Genomic DNA, 15255 nt, shown 5'->3' on the forward strand with positions numbered 1-15255 from the left:
CGTGCATCACCTGCTGGTGCTCAGAGCCTGGAGCAGAGGAGAGGGAAGGAACAACTGGTGGAAAACTATAAAGTGGCTTTCTGGAAGTCACAGGGTGAATTCTGTATTAGAGCAAGGCTACGTACAGAAAGCTACATCTGTGTTCCTGATGCTCCTGAGCACGGATCCGTGCAACTCTTGCTGCCTTTTCATTTGACCCCAGAGGGGAAAAAGGCCTCCTCTTTTCTTAAGCAATTGTTCTCCCTTCCTAGAAGCCCTGCTCCATCAAGAGAGATGGAGCCGTGACCCAAAGCTAAGCACTGACTCTTTGGCCAGGGCGGACATGGGGTAAGCTCTGCAGCTAGACACTGCTGGGATCTGGTTACCCACATTTCTCAGTACAAAGCCCCTGCCCATGGGAGGATCTCGCTGGCTGTGCAGTGCTTTTCTGCATAAGTTTCTCTGGCCACATAGCAGGACGTATCACTTGGCTGCAGGGAACAAAAGCAGTACGTGGTTTCATGGGAGCTCCTCCCTGCAAGAGGAAGAGGGAAAGAGCAGAGACCTGGGTAGAAGCAGAGTTGGATGCAGTCAGAGTGGGAAGGGTGGGAGTTGCATAGCAGTCATGTAGGACCCCCCCCCACCAGGGGCACAGGGACGTGTGATGTCCTGATGGAAGCTTCACTCCTCCCCCAAGCACATGTTCAACCCTGTGAGACAGACTTTATGGACACCTCTGGCCTGTGCTGGTAAATGATGCATGATAAGGTGGAACTACCATGAAGAGCAGAGCAAAGAGGGCCCGGGTGAAGAAGAGAGGTTTCTGGGGCAGGCTCTGCTGCACAATGTTTCTTGCAGAATGGTACTTGCAAGGTGGTTGCATCTTTTCACATTCTCCATCTCTCCCTGAGTGGCTTCATGGGCACATCCCAAGGTTTTCTTTCCAAACAGGTCTGGAAGCCTTCAGACGCTCTCCTGCCCTTCCCCATGGCCAAGGAGTAGGAGCAGAAACTCTGCAGGCTCTGTACGCGGCAGTATCTAAGGCTACAATCTTGGTGCTTCGGGCTGTGGGGAGCTGGTGTGTCTGCTTGAACCAGCCTGGAGCCATGAGCTGTTTACATGAAGGTTGGTTTTATTATTTGAAGGCTATGTCACGCATGCTCTTAAGCAGGATGGGGTTACAGTTAAGACTGGGGCTTAGTGGCTCAAGGCCCTAAGGGGCATTGAGCCTCTAGGTTAGGTGGCTAAAGCTTTGCTCTGTCACTTCTTCACCCCCCTGTGCCTCAGTTGCTCCCTGTTCCCTTCTTTCTCTAACCCAAAGCCATGCACCTGGCAGCAAGTGGCCCGAGCAAGGCTGGTACGGGGCTCACAACCTCCCACCAGCTTCAGTATCGCTCTCTGGGCAGCCGGCATGGTGTGACGAGGTGTGCTGTCAGGCGAGGAGGAGCCAGGGCACTCGTTCTCAGCAGCACAAGGATTAACAGTCTCCTTGCGCTGGTGGCAGAGGTTTGGTGAAGGGGTTTTCTCAGTGGCGACCAGCCTGGCACTCGCTCCACTGTGTGCACCACGGCACAGGTGAGGGAGGATGATCCCCAGAGCACCTGGCCTCAGCCCTGCTCTCTCCTGGCACGGGGAAGCAGTGGAGGTAGAGCTGGAATAGGCATAATTTTGCTTGTAGCGATCCATTTTCTCCAGTATTTTAATGAGCAAAGCAGGCTAGAATCCAGGAGGGGCCCTGGGAGACTGTGCCTGCACAGACCTGTATCACCAGGCACAGACATCACCGTCCCTGCAGTGCCCCGTCCCCAGTACTGCCAGCCACAGGCACTGCCAATACCCAGGCCCAAACACCACTGTGCCCATATGTGCATGCACCCATCCGTGTGCCGTACACCCACCTGAGCCCAGGTGAGCACCTCCAGCTCGTGCTAACCCCCTCCGCATGGGCACGCGATGCACCCAGGTGCCCTGCATGCACGCACCGTCCCTACCGGGGTGCCATGCACCTACCTACCCTGGACAACCCTGCATCCTGGATGGGATGGAGCATCCTTAAAAATCTCACCTGGGTTAGGGCAGATATGAGCAATGCTTGTCTGGGAGGTGGGGCAGAAACAAAGGTCTGGGAGAAATCGAGAGCGGCCTGTTGTCTACAAACCTAAGCTCAACAGGAAAGCTTGCTATGCCAACACTGCTCGTCTCCTGCTGAACTTAAGCCAACAGCAAACCAAATGGCTCTGGGGTTTCCTTTCCAGCTGGCAGCATGCAGGGTCTGAGGGCAGCAGTGGACATTGCATGGAGATGCATTTCCTACCTTCCCTGGCAGGCAAGGGCCAGTCTCCTCGGCTGGGACATGTGGCCTCTTCCAGGTGCTGTGAAGCACCAAAAGATGACGCTACAGAACAATTGGTACTTTGTGAGGGGTTTTTGTCTCTTTGTCAACATCACTTCCGTCACTAACAGCATTTAAATGCAGATCAATGTATTAGTTTTTGCTGTTGGGGATAGTGAAAGCAAAATATCAACTTGTCCAGTCCGGCAACCAGGTCTTCTCCTCCCTCCACTTAGAGGTAGACCCACGTCCAGCAGCTCAGGAGGAGATACCTGGTGTACTTCCATGAAGGTTAATGGGAGTGTATTCATTTACATCACCAGAAGAGCCATGCCTGCATGCTATTTTGCTTACACTTTATGGATTCATAGAAGTAAATCTGAATTGTGACACTGAATTTCCTCCCCAAAATCAGGAGCTTGTTGGCATCAGTTCTAAAGCATCTGCATTTCTTTTCTCCCATCCCAATATCAGACACAAATCCACCTTTGTGTTTCCCAAGGCTCTATGAGTCTGAGACATTGGGGGGGGGGGGGTGTTTTTTGCTTTTTTTGCCTTTTTCTTGCCCCCCCCCCCTTTTTTTTTTCCCTGGGATGCTGCTTCTTTCCTTAGTCCTGGTTACAGGGGAAAGCTGAAGAGCTACCCTTTCTATAAAGCAGCTGCAATGTCCACAGAGAAGACATGCTCTGAGCCTGATCTGTTGAAGTCAGTGGAAGCCTTTCTTCCTTCAAACAGGAGGCGAGAAAGTGAGCAAGAGCCATGCTAGCCATCCAAAATGGTGGAAGTTCCAGGGCTATTCCAGCACATGCAATTACTAAGTTAATTATTGCTCTATCATCTGTAGGAACTCTGTACAATTACTGTGCAGTTACATGGACTGTTTACCCACATAGCTTATAAATAGAATTGCCGTATAATTGAAATGTGGTGTGATCAGATTTATGCTGAGTCAATCAAGGGGTTGCAGAGTGCCCACACTTTCCATCCCCAGCACAGATGCCCACTGAGGATGCAGCTCCACTGAGCAGTCGCTGAGCAAAAAATTGTTGGCCTGAAGCTTGCTGTCAAGTAGCCTTTACTCAGACGGCCCAGGTTTCTCCAAGAAACCACACACTGATCTACTCTGTACGCTGCGGGCAAAGCCACTTCCCATGTGGAACCGGGCTGGACAATGCAGATTTTAGACTGTGATTGCAATTTCCCAACCACAAAGACTTGGATTGGAGGAGATGAGAGACCTGGTAATGTTAGCACCATTGGAAAGCTCTGGCTGGCTTTGGTGTGTCTAGGATTTTTTTGGCTTGAGGTTCTTCAAACCCACCTATAGACCAGGAAGAAAACAGCTCTTTCAATGCTGTGAAAATTCCTGGGACACAGGAAAGGGTTCTGTTTCCCAAAGTGACCTGAAAAAGAAAACAATATGAAAAGAGGAACTGAAAGTATGAGGAAGCGATAGTGCTTTATTTTATTTTATTTTCCACTTTAAAAAAAAACCCCAACCTGAATATTTATTTTTTTTTAACCAAATTCATTTTCACTAGAAAAACCAAAACAAGGAAACAGGCCAGTGACTATCTACAAGTTTGTTCTAACTCAAAAATTTTGGAGGGTACCATTTGTTGAAACAATCCTTTATGAACATTTATATTATGGTGAAAACTGCCTTTTTGGTGGGAAGAAAAAAGAAAAACCCAACAGATGATGTGTTAAAACAACGTTTTTATATGGTTAATCCCTGAAGCCCCAGCTTAATTCAATGGATCGTAAACCACATGCTTAAATCTGAGCATGCACTTTGCTGACTTAGGCTTCAGAGAACCTTTGGAGATGCAAATGTGTTTGTCCTGAAGTAGTTTAATTTGATCTGTAAATTAAGATAGCCGTCAAAGTATGATTTCGCTCTTCTTTCTTTGACCGTTTTTGAGCTGCTGGACCACATTCCTAGACTTGCCGTGCCACTACTTGAAATGGGTTGGTGGGCAGCAGGAGCTGTAGCTGCTGGCTAAGAGCAGAGCAGTGTTGTGCACGTCCTGCAGCTCCTTGCTGGGGAGTAGCTGGCTGGTACCCGCTTTTCACCTGACTCGGGCTGCGGGAAATCCCAGGCTGGAGCCGGCTGCCCAGCCTGCAGGAGATCACAGCAGCTCCGCCATCAAGGTGCGGTTTGTTGTGGCAGAAATAGCTGCAAGCGCTGCTCCTGAGCCAACCACATTCCTCTCTTCCCCCAAAGCCCCATGTGGTGCCGGCCACAGCCAAACCACAACAGAGCACTCTGCGCAAACAAATGTCACCGCTCCTGCTTGCAGTTGTAGAGGGCCCATCACAATGATGGTATCAGTTGACCTGCTTCCCAGCATTTTCCCCTAAGACAGCTAGTTTCCAACAGTGCCTCAACTGAAAATTAAATGCACTAGGTGCTTCCACTGAGGTCCTGGAAATCCATCCCACCAAGCTCCTGACCATGCTGCCTGGAGAGGGAGGCGGAGAAGGGTGAAAAAAGGATTAGCAGCGTGTGCTGTGGTTCACGGGTGGGTGTTGTGGTGGGGGAGCTTACTGGGAGATGTTATCATCTCCCCAGATGAGGGAACAGCACCCAGCACTGCTGTTCCTGCTCCTTCATGAGCAACACACTCAGATAATTGATCTACATTAAGAACAAACCCAGCTCCGTCCATTGCAGTGCCCTTCATCAGTACAAAGCTCAAGCAGGTCACGGGGTGGAGGCTTTCAGACAACAGCACGGCTTAGATGAGGGCACCACTTCTGTGCATGCTGGATTTTCACTCTGCCCACAGCTTACACTGGAATGACACCAGTAAGCCGAAACCAGGTGCTAAAGTCTACTAAATTTATCTAAAGGATGTGGGAAATGACCAACTAATTCTAGATCCATACATCTTTAAAGAAAACGTCCCTTGGGTGGCATTTGGTAGAGCAGCCACAAATACCACGTGTTTGGGCACAGAAGCAAGGGAGGGGAATATGCCAGGGTCCCACTGTTGCACCCTGCAGTCAGCATTGGTAAACCAAACATGAGTGTGGATCACACCACCAGGCTGGCGGGCAAGCCCTAGCTGTGCCCAGTTGCATCGTCTCACAGGGGCTGCCTGCTCCTGCCACCCTGCCAGTCGCAAGCACCGTGAGAAATCACGGTAAGGTGGTGGCACCCAGCACACTCGGACTGGTAAGGAGGGTGGGAAGAGAGAGGCAGACAGCCTGCCTGCACAGTGGGACCCAGTGCTGTGAGGTCTCACTAAGGGGTTTGGCTTTCTTAGTGTCTAATGAAGGGCTCTGGAAGGGGAAGACCCTGTGATACAGTCTGCAGTCACTCCACTCCAGGCTGAGCACTGAGCATGGATCAATGGTGCACCCAAGCTGCCACAGGGATTTAAATCCCAGGTTTTGTTGTTTTGACTATAAGTGGAAACGTACCTTTTTTGCACCAGGCAGAACCACAAATATTTGTACAAAGTCTAGGCTGTGGGGTTGACCGGCCCAGGGCCAGCTGGTGCCATGTGCTGCCGTGGCAAGCAGAGATGGAGCCATGCTAGCAGAAGGCTGTGGCCCCTTGCTGGTCAGGCCTGATTGCACAAGGGTGTGCACAGTGGTGCAGAGGGCAGCTTGTACGCTGCCAGGGCTGGGGTTCCTGGATGCCCACGGTGAAGTAAAATAGAGGTAGAAGATACATTGGAGAGTCTCTAGGAAACACCCATCTGGACAATTTTGTGGTGGTGTTTCCTTCCAGATGACTTTCCCAGCCCTCCTGCTTTGCTAGGTTAACTCAAAGTCAAGTCTCAATGAAGTCAACTGGAGAGTTGCCCTTGGCACCAGTGGGACTAGAGATTTGGCCTGGGAGCAGGCTGCCAGGCAAGTGGTGGTGATCTGCCGCTGCAGGGAGTGCCTCTCCCAGCAAGCGCACATGCAGCAGGTCCTTCATCCCTCGCCATGGCTTGGGTCTTGTTTTCTGGTCCAGGTTGTGACAGGATGCTGAGGAAGGACACTCTCTCCCTCCATTGGCAGTTATCTCCCATTTCTATGTGTGGCTGGTACACAACAAACCAAGCCTTTTTTGTTTTGTCACCAATTGCGGGTGACTTCACGAAGCTAAGCTCTGTTGCGCTGTCATGCTCTGGCTGGAAGCGTCTTTAATCTGGGTGTTTAATGAAGACGTTAATTGATAGCACGTGGGGAGGAATTTGAGCTGCTCTGAGCTGTCTCTGAGCCCCTCAGATCCCAGAGCCATCATCCCCTTCAAAACAGAACAGAAGAAGAGTTATTACAAAACAAATCATGTTTGTATAGGCGCTTAAAAAAAAAAAAGCCCTCTCCAGCTCTGTTAAGCTCATATTACTGGCAGGGCTGAGCTAGAGAGACCATGTGCACCGTCGAACGCCTTCAGCAAATTAAACCAGCATCAACGAGAGGAGAAACAAGGCACTGCTGTCCAGATCCTGTCCAGACTGAAGCAAGACGAGACGCGACGCGGGGCGGCCATGGGTCCCGCTCTGCTTGGCGAGGCGCCCACAGCGTGGCTCCGCTCCTGGAAACGCCTGTCCCCAGCGGAAGGGAGACTTCTGCCCGCTGGGAGCCCACGCCTTCCAGCCGAGGATCCCTCAACCCCAGCACTTCAGGGAGCTGGAGGCTTTTCAGCGCTGAGCTCCACAGGTTCTGGCAGCCATGGCTTGCTGCAGACTCTGTCCTCCTCTGCCCAGACGTGCGCTAACTGCAGGCAGCGCCAGGCCCTGCGTAGCTGGAGCTCGCGTCCTTCCGGACACGCATATTTCTCCTAGCTGATGGTGCACATCCAGCTCTGGCCACTGCTGGCGAAGTCCTCTTCCCGATAGGACTGTGGGTTACCTGCTGACAACCAGCTGTGACCTTGTTGCTCTTCTCTGTGACTTTGTGTAGAAGATGCTTCCATTCCTCGCCTGGTCCGAGTTACCTGCACCCCAGCTAGCCACCCAGTGTACTGCCAGGAGACTTGGGAGGACGCAATATTTTGAGACCTCTCCCCCTCCGTCAGATTGGATTGGAATTGGCTGGTGGACTGAGAAGTTATTAGGAACAGACACCCCCAGACAATGTGATTGCACAAGCTTCATTTCCTTAGAAAACCAGGCCAACAGAGCAGGAGTCTGTCAGTAAACATGTTGATTCCAGGGTCTTTTCTGCACTGCTCACAGGAAGGAGCACACAGCACTGGCACCCAGCCCGCACCACCAAACGCTGCCTTTTGCTTGGGGATGTCTGGACGCGGCTCATCTGTCGGAGGATCGGCAGTGTTTGAGCGGAGGGTTGCATTGCTCACGGCTCTTGGCGATTGCCAACAGCCCAAAGTTCTCCTGAGGCAGGCAGGGTGGATGATGTGGGGTGAGCTGCTGATTGCTCCTGTGGTGCACAGTGTGCAGGGTGGGCACCGGTGGACTTGGACTCAGTCCTGCCAGGCAGATGCATTAGACTCCACCGCTGCCCAGAGGTGGACTGAGAGCAGGACATCATGGTGCTTGTCCATCCTCCATGCTCAGAAAGGTGCAGGAGGATGAGATCTCCCCATGGTGTATGGTCCCTGCAGCCCAGCCTCTCTGGTTTCCAGCTTGCCTTCTAACTGGGACCCAGAGCCGGCAGTCGTGCGGCATTTTCTCCCTTTCCTTCACCCAGACACTTATCCCTACGCTTCCCAGCCCCTGGACTTAGATCCTCCCCACAGCCAGGCTGGAGGAAGATCTCTTGCAACACTGGAATGCTGTGCAGTCACTACCTCCCTCCCTGGAAATTTTGGGGGTCAGAGGACTTAAGTCTCAGTAATCGTCCAACAACGTCAATGGAGCTCCGTTGATTTACACCAGCTGAGGATCAAACCCCTCCCTTTCCTCTCCCATATTTAAGATATTTTCCAGACTTCAGATGTATACAGAGGAGGGAGTTGGTGGCTCCTGGGTTGTTGAAGAGGTTCCAGCTTTGGTCCTGGCCTGGAGTAACATGAATATGGTGGCTACCCTGGCTCTCCCTCTACATGGAAAAGCCACGCTCCCGCAGTTTGCTGGCTGTCAAGCTGGCAGACTGACTGGGACAGGCATTAGTGAACCCACACACATGCTGAAGGTCTCTTCAGTCTGAGACGTGGCTCCGTCACCATTTCTCTGGCATCCAGCACAAGCACGGTCCCGCATATGCCGTTGCTGCTCCATAGCATGCTATGGACCCCACCGCCTTGGTTCTTCATTTCTCCAGCCACAACAAAATCCAGCTCACTGAAACCTTACATGGGCCACCTCAGGGCTCAACACACTCCTCCTCAAGCCTTTGCCATGCAGGACTTCACTGCCACGGGGGTCATTGGAGTAGGAGCAGCACTGCTGAGCTTGGGATGCACCCACCAGGGACCAGAACACCCAGCCACCTAGACCACAGACCTGTCCATCTGCAAGAAAAAAGACGCCTGCAAGCCTTGAGGCAACGTCGGTTTCGATGTGTAACAGTGAAAGTTTATTCTGAGCCCAGTGTTTTGGTCTGGGCAGCTGGGCCAGTCTTGAGGGGAAATGCAGTTAATATTGCTGATAGCTGGATCCAATTTATAAGGCACTCAGCAGAGACAATCATCAGGGAAGGAGACAAATAATCTTCAGGCAATTAAATTTAATTGTTCCATCTGAAGATTATTTATCTCCTTGCCTGATGAATGTCTCCTCGAAGTGCCTAATAAATTGGATCCAGCTATCACTGATAGTGGCTGCTTTCCCCTGGCAGTGGGGAAGGGTGTGGAGAGCAGAGCAGCGCTCAGCTCTGTGTGTTGCTTAAGATCTGTCACCTCAAAACATCTTTTTAGCAGACTTGAAAGTGTCCACAGGCTTTATCAATACACTGCTCTTATAGAGAGAGCTTGGCAGTCCTGGGCTAGATCGTGCAAAAGATCCTGGACCAAGGTGCTGGGTGGAACGAGATCCCATGTATTAGGTTATAATGTCAGGCACCAGTGAAGATTTGGAAATATCTCTGTCTGTCTGTCTCCACTTCATTAGTTTTTGGTCTGGCTGTTTGTGAAAAGGGCCCAGGAGGAGGAAGCCCCGCAGGCTGGAGTTGGCTGAGAGCTGATCTGCCACAGCACAGGAGTCTGGAGAAGGGTTTCTGCGGGATTACAGAGCACAGCACCACTCCTGGGAACTGCCTTGGGATTCTCCATCCCTGCCAGTGAACATCCTGAGGCCTGAGTGGGTCAGTTTAGAGCTGGGGCAAGACCTGTCTTTTTTAGCACACTTCTCCTCCCATTGCAAGTACTGGACTTGGCTTTGCAGTTAGCCCTTTCTCATGTATTTGCTTGTTTGTAGCCTGTGTGGAAATGGGTCTGCACTGGTTGGAGGGCCCAACACGTACTTCCAACAGGCAAAGTAAGGTTGGCCCAACTGAATTAAAGTGGAGAAAGTCTTGGAAAGCTGCACAGTCAGGACATCATCCTGGGAAGGGGGAAGAGGCATCAGTGAGGAGTGTGTGGTGCTCTTCTCCCAAGTGAAAAAGAGTAACTGCGGAGCAAGATATGCTCTGGATGGTCTGATGTCCAGGAGACAGGGTGCATAATCCTTGTTTGAGATCATTTAACCACCCAGGCAGTGGATTGCAGCTGTGCTTATGTTCCCAGAGCTCCTGACGGACAGGTCACTTGACCTGTGAATACCCTGTCCTGCCTGTCCACAGCCTGTTATCAGAGCTGATTGCAGGTTCGGAACAGTGGTAAAAGCCTTGGGAGTCTGTGGGTGTTCTGAGGAACTGTGTGGCTTTCTAAAATAGGGTTTCTATTCACCATCCAACCATTGAATAGTTCAGTAGTATTTAATTAGCATACAATAACTGTCCCATTGAATTTGATGGAATACATCATTTTGGAATGCTATTTACAGTGCTAGTTTTCTTACAGAAATCCATGTGTCAGAACTTTAGCCATTATTATAGTCTTTAAAATAGGCAGATGTGCCTTTCATGGCCAACTGCATGTTTTATTAATGGGTTAGAACTATCAGATGTATTGTAAATCATGGGACGTAGCCACCAGTCTGGTGCTCCTCTCCTCCAAAGTCCAAGGCAAGTGAGCTTAATTGCCTGAATGGCTTGTAACGAACCATGGGGCACATGCTCACTTCCCTGCTGTAAAAGCAGGTTCTCCCAACCACTGGTAGTCCTCTCTGCCCTGCCATCACTGCCTCTCCTCCTGAACACATCTTCTCCCCTTTGCCTGCTCTGGAGGGCATGCAAACCTCCAGTTGGCACCGGCAAGCCTTCACATTTATATATAGATAATATAATTAATGTGGGGTGCTCCGCTCCCTCGACTCCTTCTTTTCCCTCCCATGGTTCATCTGTCACCTGCCCCTCTCCTTTCCACCCTCTGCCCTCCAAAGTCAAGGGCAGGAGCAGGAGACTTGGGACATCTCCAGCAGAGCTGCATTCCCCAGGTCCCTTCTTCATTCAAGCCCTCACACTTTGCGCACGTTGCGCACAACTGGGTCCTGTCTCGCTCGAGCCAACAGAGCAGCATCTTGCTTCATGTGAATATTCGCTAACAACTTAAATGAGCTCTTTTGGCGGGATTGAAAATACTGCATGGGTGATCGCACCATTGGAAATAACCAGGAAAGACAAGGAAGGGATACGCCAAAACCAAAAGCCAACATCAGGCTGAAGGTTTTGTTGAAAAGCATTTGGCAAAGATGCACTGCCCGCAGTCAGAGCCCGCCCAGCAAGCTCCAGGCACGTGGCAGGGCTAGCAAGGGCCCATCCGGGACTGCTAGCCTCCGTGCGAGTGCCAGGACATCCCAGCCAGAGGCTCAGTTCAGCATCACTGTCTTCCTGGCGGGACCAAGTTTTGGCAGGAGCAGCCTCCTCCCCTCCCGTACGCTCGCCCCAGCACAGGAGCTCCCTTGGGATGATCCCAGCAGCCGTTCCCCAGCGAGCTCTGCTGCTCTATACCAGCTGGCACGCTCCCTGTGGAAGCACCACCAGAGCACCCAGACCCCCTTCTGCAGACAAGCCTGGCAGGTTTTATGCTTGGCTGCTGACAGAAATACTCTGTTGCTGCTAACAGGGAGCATAGACAGTGACCAGGCTCACTAAAGAGGGGTTAGAGTGTTTTTGGAGGGCGTCTGCAGCGAGCACAAGTTAGCTGCAGCACTACACGACTAGCACTTGGGATGATGCTGTCTGCAATGACATGTTGTCTGGATGAAGAATGAGTCTGCAGTCTCTGAGGGCTGCTCCCGAAAGAGGCTTGGAGACCACCTATCTGCAAAGGGAGGTGTTCTCCACGGCTGGCTTTGGAGAGGTGTGAAGGACCAGCCTTTAGCCCAGGCAGTAGCATGCTCCTGACTGCTGCTCAGGTGCTGCTCCCCAGCAGCATCAATGCACAGGAAAAGGGATGGGGGAAGGCCAGAAGGTTGTGGTTGGAAAGCACTCAAAGATCTGGGAATAGCAGGAGCAGCCCATGGGCAAAGGCAGCCATGCCGGATTGCAGACAAGGAAGACAGCAAGGAGGAGGGAGCGCGGGGTTGTGCATGACCATCTCCGCTCTGTGCATCTGTAATGATAGCACTGGATGTGAGCGCAATACTAAAATCCTAGATCTGTGCGTAATACTCCACTGGGGACAGATGTCCTCTCTTGTTTTGTACAGTGTAAATGCAATATCGGTCCCAAACCCAAATGATTCCCCCCATCCAGCACCGTCCCCCCTCCCATCAGCTGCAAATGGCACAGATGGCTGGAAAAAAAGAATAGCTATTTTTAAAAAACAAAAAAAACCCCAACCCTGTTATTTCTGCATTTTTTCTGTGTGAGGACACTTCCTTCCTTCCAGGAGAAATCAATCCAGTACCAAAGTGTTAACCGCTTCCCAGCCGTCTCCTCCATAGAAGGTGAAGTTGTGCTGGCCCCTGGCAAACATGTCACCCCACTGCACTCCCAGGCTGCCCCTCCTGGCCCTGTGGCTGGTGAATCACCCCTTGCTCCTGGGGGAGAAGAACGGAGGAGGCTGGCAGCATGGGTGAAGTCATGGTGAGCCTTCAGGAGGGCTGTGCGGGTTGCTGGAGATGCTGGACGGAGAAGGGTCTAGTCGCACAGCAGAGCAGGAGAGGGTGAAGGAGCTCAGCCCGGCTGTCTGCACAGTTGGCTTCCCGGCAGATCAGGAGCAGGATGAGTCCTTGGCAAGGACAGCCCGCTAGCAGCTCGGAGGGACTGGACGGGCTTGCCAGCAGACCGCGTCCTCGTGGGACTGCAGTGCGCTGGCAGGACAAACCTCCTAGCAGTGCCAGGGACAGGCTGATCATTACCTGCTCCTGCATGAGGGCTCCTCACGTGTCCTTCTCACTCAGCTCAGCAGACCCTGACAGAGACTTTGGGGTCTCCTGTCGGAGGTGTTTAGGAGTTGAGAAGGGGAGTGGGGTGCGGAGCCAGCTTGGATACTTTGGAGACCCTCTCAGTGCTTGCTGGTGCAAGCCTGCTAGCAAGGGTTGTGTTTTTCACCATGAGCAAGCTCCTGGCGGGATGTGGAGTCCCTCTGGCCATGTCCCAAGCAATTTCAACCCTCTTCTGGAGGTTGAGTCCACCGCCTGGAGAAGAGCCACCAACAAGGAGCTGCCTTCCCCTTGCCTCGGAGAACAATGTTTCCATGCAGGCAGCATGGAGAAGCCAAGCAGCCCAGACCTGCGCTGGCTCTTCTGCAGGACCCAGCCCTGGGCAGGGAAAGGAGCTGGAGCCGCCCAGACGCTGCACAGGAGGTAGGAGCAGACATGATGCCATGGGTAAGCAAAGCCAAGAGGCAGCTGGGGGGACTTGGCTGTTCCAGCAACCAGGGGAAGAGGGATGCAGAGGGATGTGTGGGCAATGGCCGGCAGCACTGTGCTGAGAGGTGTTCTGCACCCGTGCAGGAAGGAGCGGGGAGGCACTGGCGAAGGTGTTTCAAAACACAAACCAAAGCATCACGGTCAAACTCCTCCATTTAAAGAGCAGCCATGAAAACTAAGTGCTCGCCCAGGCTTTGAGACCCATCTCATCATTTAGGGGAGGAAGAGGGGATCCCTTTGTGATCTTAGAGCTGTGGGGAAGTGGAGAGATGCTCTCAGCCCTTGGCTCCCCCTTGGACTGCCTACGGTGGGGATGGTGTCCCTTGGCACCCGAATGACAAGCAGTTTGCTTCCACAGGACTCTGGAGGTGATGCTGCTTGGTGAGCATAAGCTCTGTTTGCTCTCCAGCAAGGGAGCAGTTTGTGACCCCCAGCCTGAGCGTTGCCCCCTCCCCTGTGCCCCGAGGTGCCTGATGGCGAGAGCCTGTGTGCGAGAGCTGGGCTGGCCCCGTTTTGCAGGGGACACACTCTTCCTGCATGTCCTCCAGGCCCCATTTCACAAGAAACTCCAGGAAAAGCCCCAAATACTTGGATTTTGCTGGTGGAAGAGCAGTTGGCAGAGGGCTGCTGCCTGCAGAGCTCCTCAGGCCCCTGCCTGCAGGAGGTTGTGCACAGGGACCCCATGATGGCACAGACCCGAGTGGGATGAACCCCCTCTGAGGGTCCACTGAAGCCCAGAGGGAGCCAAGGGATGTTGAACAGCACAGGGAAGGAACAGGGCAGAGAGGAGGGGGGGGATTGGGGAGTGCTGCAGGACCCTCCAGCATGGCCATCCTGTGTGGGCCATGTGCAGCTCCCTTGGTGAGATTTCCATGCAAGGAGAGCTACTTTACTGGGATTCTCCACCCAAGGAGAGCTACCTTACTGGGATCCTCCATGAAAGGAGAGCTCCCTCGGCACGACCCTGTCCTGTCCCTCCTCAGGGTCCAGCTGCCCTTGGGGCACTGCCTTGTCCGAACAGATGGTACCTCTGCCTGGCTGCCCCCCATCTTGGGAGGATGTGGGAGATGAGAGAGAATGGGGAGCTTGGGAGGAGCAGCATGGGTGTGGGGATGGATGGGGATCAGGAAGGATCAAGCCAGGCTGAGGGGATCAGGAGGCCTGGGAGGAGCAGAGGCGGGGGGCTGTGTGATTTGAGCTGAGCTGGGGCTCCAGGCCATGGGACAGAGCTGAGGGGGTCGGAAGCTGGACCTGCCGACGGGCTGCGTGGGGGCTGGGGGGGACAGACCGAGGTGCACTTGGGGGCTTTGTGTGCACAGCCCGCACAACAGCTGCCGACAGTATGGTTGGCTCCAAAGCTGGTGTTGACAGTCCTTCACTTTTATGGGAACTAAATTTACCCAGACACACGCAAAATCAAAAAAAAAAAAAAAGGGGGGGGGGAAGAAAAAGATGGGGGGGGTGTGGAATTAAAATAAATTGCAGCAGCACCGGCATCTGCTCCTTTGTGGCGCAGTCTGGGTTACGGAGAGGGGAGGAGAAGTCCCTGAAAGGGAGTAGCACTGCTGTTTACTGCAGTCCCGAAACATCCCCCATTTGTGAGCCGAGTGTGTTTTCACCGTGTTGCCTCAGGAATGCTTGACATCCAAGATGCCAAAGAAATGTACCCGCTTGGTGGAAAATGAAAGCCCAACCATTTTCCATGGCTTGGTCAGTAGCATGTTTGCTAGCGTATAGGGGCAATAATGCACTGCGTTGTTAAGGGAGAGGAGATTTGCTGGGAGCAAGAAGGTTCCAACAGGAGAAGGACATGATATTTGAAGCTTTTACCTCCTTCCTTTTAAGATGCCCTAGAACTTTTGCTTAAAAGTTTGGTTAATTATTTTTTTTCTCTTCCCTCCCATCCCCCCAAGCCAGGGGTGTGCACTGTGGTGATGGTGTTTTCCTTTGATTGGTTGGTTTCTTGTATTTGGATGCCTTGTCTCCTCCAAGTGCAAGGCAGCAGACCCGAAGCATAGCGCAAGGTGGGACTGTCCGTTCGGTGGGCTATGAAGATTTCCACATCAAGCATCCAAGGTGGTTCTTTTAAAGGCAGAGATGCTCTGGAAGATGCTCTACCAT

Source organism: Harpia harpyja, chromosome 21 (genome assembly GCF_026419915.1).
Source record: "Harpia harpyja isolate bHarHar1 chromosome 21, bHarHar1 primary haplotype, whole genome shotgun sequence".
NCBI lineage: Eukaryota > Metazoa > Chordata > Aves > Accipitriformes > Accipitridae > Harpia > Harpia harpyja.